Below are 6,960 nucleotides of genomic sequence, written 5' to 3' on the forward strand. Positions count from 1 at the left end.
TGTTTTGTTATTGATCAACTGTCTAAAACAGAACCCAGGAAACAATCTCATCAAATGATGTTGCCATATTCCAAGAATTTCCTGGGTCGATATAAGAGGTATGATTATTTCACGACTCAAAAGAATTCATGACACGCTTATGATGTTGTTTATCAAACTGATCATTCTGTTAAATCAGATCACTCCAGTTGTGACGTATTAAAAGAAGTTTATTCTTGGAATAATCCCAAAAGGAAAGATATTCAAAAATATCATGATGGATCATGTTCCACAAAATTTGAGCTATCACAAGCTCACTCAAACAACTGATGTTGGTGATCGGAATTTCCCTAGATGTGCTCGATTCAAATAAATGGGAAGTTCTTAAAAACAACACAAGAACATGAAGGAGGTAAAATACTACACAATCTACCTGTATCATGAATATCTAAAGAATTTCTCTAGATTTGGAATACTTCTTCTATTTTTAGTAACATACTTTCGATGTTGAAGAATTCATGACAAAATTGGGCAAGATAATGTCAGACCCTCTTAATTGTATTAATTTGGAAAAACTCTCAATGTTATCTCCGTAAGTATATATTTATCAAATAAAAATACCTTGATTAGGTATGAGTAAAACTTGGAAACCAAGTTCTATTTGATATTTATAAAAACCATCTTAAGAACCGATTTCTTTCTCAAGTTTTTTCTAAGGTCCAAGATGGATAAAAATATCATTGATATTGGTTCACAATCACAAAAGCGTGTAACCTGTCCTCCCGCTGAGATTAAGTGATATTTCTCAAGGGAACACAAGAAGAATCACATGACTCGTGATCTCATGTTCTATTTAATGAGGGACTTTGAAATTGCTCAAGAACAATTGGAAGCTTCTATAAAGAATGAAAAATGGCTTGAATCAACTCTTTTGAAGTTGATCGTTGAGGTGAACCTCTTGAAGAGAATATTCAATCTTCTAAAAGAGAAGAGAAGACAGGAGAACCTGATTTCTGAAGAATCTTCAGTAAATAATAAGAGCACCATTAGAGATTAAGTCATACACTTCCAGACTTAATCAAGGAAAATAGACATCAGTTTTTGATTTCTTTCAATAATTGTATAAGGTCTATTTTGAATAAAACTATTATTTTATAATTTTTCTTGTTATAGTTTTTCGATTACATAGCCTGTGCTTGAATGCTTTATTGCTATGTGTTTATGGGATGTTTGATTTCGGTTTTCATAACCTTAATATTCGATCTCATACGGTGTGAACCCTTATGGTTTTGGTGACTTTTTGATTTAGCGGGATTGAGTTCTAGCCCATGTTGGTAGGATTCATCAAAGGATCATAAGGGGTTCCGATTGAAACTAATATGTGAAAAGTCACAATATGTTGAATCATTTTTGGTTTAGCATAAAATCATATGTGTTTCAGGGTTTCAACTTTTGCATCGCATTAGTTAAAACCGATTTTCAACCTTTCTATGGTAAAGGTTGGTGAAAAGACGAGGGTACCCAAATATACCTCAATCTAAAACTTTTCCACCTATAAGTCCTTTCTCCGAAAGTGATTGTCTATGGACTGAGTCGAGACAATACAACTAATCGGTTCACACTTCGTATGATCGTCTATGGATACGAGATCGAGATAATACGACAACAAGATAACTTGTGTGATTGACTATGGATACAAGATCGAGACAACGCAACAACGAAGTATGTTTACTTGATAAATGGTTCAGACTTAACCAAACAAAATAAGATTACTATCAAGTAAATAGGAATTAACGTTTGTGTATTTTACTTCTAACTATAATAAAACAATTATAATTGCGGAAATAGAAAAGTAAAAAACACAACAAGATTTTGTTAACGAGGAAACCACAAATGCAGAAAAACCCCGGGACCTTGTCCAAAATTGAATACTCTTAGGATTAAGCCGTAAACCAACTTCGTATAGTTGAGACCAAGAAATTAAACCTATAGTTCACCTAGTTCCGTCTGTATTCCCACGCCTCCAACTTGTAATAAGTCACGTACTTGGAACAATTCATTTGGTTCGTATTCCAAACAGTAAATGAACAACAAATTTGTTTGGTAACAACTCTTTTCAACCAAGTGATATGATTTCGACAAAAGGCTCTTCCGTTTATCCCAATAAACTCCTTTGCCGGGTCCTTAGATCTATCTAATAACAACTACCAAAGTAATTGTCAAGATTTTGAAATCAATACTTTGAATCACAAAGAATTGTATTGATGTCGATCTGCTCAACTAATCAATCCAATCTATCACAAGGATAAACCGATTATAGTTGGATCCTCTTTAACCGAAACAAGTATTGTGCACACCAAAGATTATGAACCCAAATCAGAAATCTTCTTCGTCTTCAAATCTTCTTAGATCTTCAATAAACACCTGCACACAATCAACTTGAATCTCTTGTGATAAATCACGCACAGAACGGAGTCTGTTAACAATGGATTATCACAAGATGTTTTTAGATCTATAAACAGTCTAAAGATCCCCGTTGAAACTTCGATCTATTTTGAGTGAATCTTATATCAGAAGAGAAGATTCTCAAGCATAAACAAACTAGGTGCAATCAAAGTTCAACAACCTTTAGTCAATCAAATAAATCGAAAACTAATTATAAACCGCAATTATCTAGTTTCCCACCAACGGTACTAATAGAGCTTCTCAATCCCAAAGAAGTCTTTAAACCGAGCAGCCGTAAGATATTTCGCCTAATTAGGATTAACTTAGTTTCTCTTATCCGAAATCAAATTGGACTAAACAATTCATCCCGAAAACCTTTTCTTTCGTTAAGCCATAAACAATTCATACAAACCAAATAAATCAACTTGCATAATTATTTACCTCAACCGGAAGCAATTGAAACAACATAGACATTATAGTACAACAATTGCACCGAAATTTTGTAAGCCTAAACGATTGATACCAAACAATAAAGCAAGATAACAATATTTTTTCTTAACCGGAAACAATTGAATCACACAAATAATGGAATTATTATTATATATATAGTTTCAGGAGAAAATACTCTGTTATGGTTAAAAGCTGTATCAAGCTCAAATTCTAGAGCTTTTGGCCCCACCAAACATGTTTTAACCAATAGGAAGACTTCGTTTTTTCACACCACCACCCTAGCCTTCATTTTTTCAACCCAACATATCTCTCATTTCCTATTCACCCGGATGTATTATATATCCATGTATTCCGATCCCAGGTATCTCTCGTTTCCCACTTATCATATATTTTCTCTTGAAACATATAATTCCCTCTACTACTACCGTCATTTTCAAACAAACCCTAATCTGCTAATCTACAAACTCCATTTTTTTCTATGATGGTCAACCGCAATGGTGGAAGGAAACGCGCTTCAAATGTTCATCCTACACCAGCTGTGTCAACTGATCAAGCACGTTATAATCGATACTTACGTATAAACATACTCAGTAAACAAAAAATCCACATAGACAACAACAAATATCTATTGATCAAGGTATTATTTAGTTTTCTACTTTTGTTTTGATAAGAAGAATAAGATAAGCTATGGTTAGTTTTGTTAACAGTTTCTACTTCTGTTTTCTGTCTATTTGTGTTTTCTGTTTTTAATAAGATATATCAAATATTTTCTTAGCGAGAATGAGATGTATAATTTTTTCTGTTTTCATTCAGTAGAACATATTTTTAGCTTTTCTTCTTTTGCCTATTTGTGATTTCCATCCAAGTTATCTCGCTGTAGCACTTTAAAGCAGGGAAAACGCATATATGTATATAATAAGATTGATATGATTGACACACCACTGCATACCCAGGATGAGTCCGTTTCCTTTTTACTTATCAACGGTGATTTTGATTTGGTTTTGACTTTTTTTAACAGTGATCTTCCTGATTTTTCTGATTTTCCCTTTTTACTTATAAACAATGATCTTAGGTATACGGGCCGAGCTGAGCAGGCTAGCATTTACCATGGAAAACAGAAGGCTAACGAAACCCTAATTTGTTTATTTTTTCGGCCGCATCCCTTCCACTTCCTCGCTCTTCTCCATTTTCTTGTCCATCCTCCGTGTCTTTCTAATGTCGTAGATGATAATACCTATATAATCGAAATATCATCATAGAGGTTTCAATCTTCTTATCTTGCCGTGGAAAATCTTTAGTCTCTTTTGTTTGATTTTCATAGTAACCATCATGGACTTCGATCCTGTTCTTATAAGCTGAAGCGTCAACATAATTATGAAAATGAAATCGGGGTTTTCTCATAGTCCACCAGTTCGAGTCAATTCCAGGTATTGTCATGGTTTTAATGATCGTTCATTATATATTCTTTGAATATCTTTTTATGGCATGATATGTCCTGGTATTTACCTCTTTTAAGTCATTGTTGCATCTCTTAATGCTGTCCATTGGCAGATTGCATAGGAGGAGTTTTTTGTTGCTGGGATTCGGAGGATAATAATGATGGTGGTGTCCTTTGTACACTCATGGGAGCTGGCTTCAAAGGTAAATACAGAAACTTGGGAAGCATTTCTCCCTCCAGTGGTATCCTATATGATAATTAAATGAGGGGAACTACGAATTCTCAAGTGATATGGTATTAATATGCTTTTTGAAGTTAATCTATCAGCATTGAGTTGGTCATACCCTGGGTAGTTGTACAAAGAGGTCTCGGGTTTGAATGCACTGACGATGTACGTTTATTTGAAGTTAGTATATCTACTGGTGTCCAATAATTGAGTTGGTGTTCATCAATTGAGTTGGTCAGGTGCTACTGCTTGATAGTTGTCCAGTTTTAGTGCTTATATATTTTTCTGGAAATTTGTAGGTTGGAATGAACAAAAAACTTGAATTTATAGTGCTGTTGCAGCTAACAACCCAGTGTTGGGAAACACCTCATTCCTCATCTAATAAACACCCTCTCAATGCTTCCCTCTATTGTTATTATTCTATTGACTTTTGTAGTTGTATTGTCATTCTAATTAATCTAACAATCCACTATTGCTGCTTCAGAAGAAATTTTGTACAACCAACGCATATTAAAAAGCAAATCGTAGAAACTCATGGAGTACGTGGTGGTTTCTGATGCAACATTTTCAGCTCCTAAACGGATTGGATTAGTGTTTTTACATCTAATGTTTGCTGCTTTGGAAGCATCTATGATTAGACGTGCCAATACTAACCCAATATCAGTTGGAAAAATAAAGACGACACTACCAGTTATCTATATGTTAGGGAATGGGTAAGTTGAATGTTATGGTCTTTATATGGAACGTTAAATGGACGTGGGGATTATCATAATTTGCAATTCCGTGCAGCTTAACAAACCCATCGAGGTTACAATTTTGGAGAAGAATGCGAGTAGTCTTCTTACAAGAACAGAGGTATGCATTTTTTTTAATTATCCCTGGAAACATCTATCTAATCACTTGCATTGCAAACTACAACTGAGCATCTTATTGAAACTTTCATGTGACATGGTTTGTGTGCATTTATCCGTAAAAAAACTAACAAACTACCTAATGTAGCGGAAGATGACGACAAAGATGCGGGTGCAGATGAATAGTGCGATGAAGTTGACAAAACTAATAGGGATGCAAGTAAAATGGCAGAGAATAGAGCTTGTTATCGAATGGAGGGAAATGTTTATTTTTGAACACACTATTATGAAAATAATTTTTCTTATTTCGACAATTTAATGTAAGTAGTAAACTTTCAATTGAGACTTTACTAAAAATCAAGTCCCTACAGGATTGATCAACGTATGTGTCACCTGCAGGAATGTAGGAGAAAGATTGTGCACTTATTGGTGAAATAAATTTCTGATGGATTAGAGAGAAGGGAACTAATCTATGTCCAGAATTTTTTCAGCAAAAAAAAAGGTAGCATGAGAAGGTTACTCTCCCAACTGTGGTGCAAGGGATTTGTAGAGAGCGATGTTAAGGCTTCTGGAGGATAATTAACTTGGCAGATAATGTGCTCAGTGTATTACTGGAGAAAATTGGATTAATTACGGTATAAAAACTTCGGCTATATTATTGCCTTCCAAAAATGACTTGGAAGTTCTGTTGAGGTGGACCACGAAAATTCAATAAATTCTGTCAAAAATCGATGGAGAACATATTGCAGTATCCATAAAAATGAAAATTTCAAGTAAAGTTTACAACAACATTCCTTTGAATCAGATGTTAAGATTTTGGCCTCTCACTTTGTACATGCAGGGTAGAGAATCTTTAGGATTTGCTTCATTTTTACCTAAATCCGAGACTACCAATCTGAGCCCGTGCAATGCACGGGCCAAACGCTAGTAAAACATTAATTGTACCGAAATTTTGTTAAGCAAAAGCAATGATCATATGAAATAAAATCAGGCTTTTCTTAAACAGGAAAACGATTAACTAACAAAGTCGTTACCTCAAATTTCGCATCCTCTTCTCCAATATGTTTGCATCTTCTTCCAGGAAGAATTGATATCGAAATATCATTATGTTGTCATCCTTATGCAAAATAAAAGAATAATAACAACCAACCTTTGCCAGAGTAAGGTTGAAAACCGGTTTTTAACTATTGCAACCAAAAGTTGAAAACCCCGAAACACATATGCTTTTATGCCAAACCAAACGATTCAACATATTGTGACTTTTTCACATATTGTTTCAATCAGAACCCTTCATGATACTTTGATAAAGCCTACCAACATGGGCTAGAACTTAATCCTGCTAAACCAAAAAGTCACCCAAACCATAAGGGTTCACAACATATGAGATCGAATATTAAGGTCATGAAAATCGAAATCAAACATCCCATACACATATATAACAATGAGATAAAACATTCAAGCACAGGTTACGGAGACATAAAATATCACAAGAAAAATTATAAATCAAATAATTTTATTCATAATAAGATAGTTTTATTCATAATAGACCTAATACAATTACTGAAAGAAAT

General features: G+C 34.2%; 1 long non-coding RNA gene across 1 annotated transcript; it reads left to right on the top strand.

The window, feature by feature from the left end:
• The first annotated feature begins 3,970 nt into the window (after positions 1–3,970).
• LOC113293609 lies at positions 3,971–6,180 on the top strand. The gene is made up of 6 exons (XR_003332393.1): positions 3,971–4,301; positions 4,426–4,515; positions 5,023–5,251; positions 5,328–5,393; positions 5,538–5,709; positions 5,789–6,180. It is a non-coding gene; the product is annotated as an uncharacterized LOC113293609 (long non-coding RNA).
• Positions 6,181–6,960: the final 780 nt, after the last annotated feature.

This window comes from Papaver somniferum, chromosome 7 (assembly GCF_003573695.1).
Source record: "Papaver somniferum cultivar HN1 chromosome 7, ASM357369v1, whole genome shotgun sequence".
Lineage (NCBI taxonomy): Eukaryota > Viridiplantae > Streptophyta > Magnoliopsida > Ranunculales > Papaveraceae > Papaver > Papaver somniferum.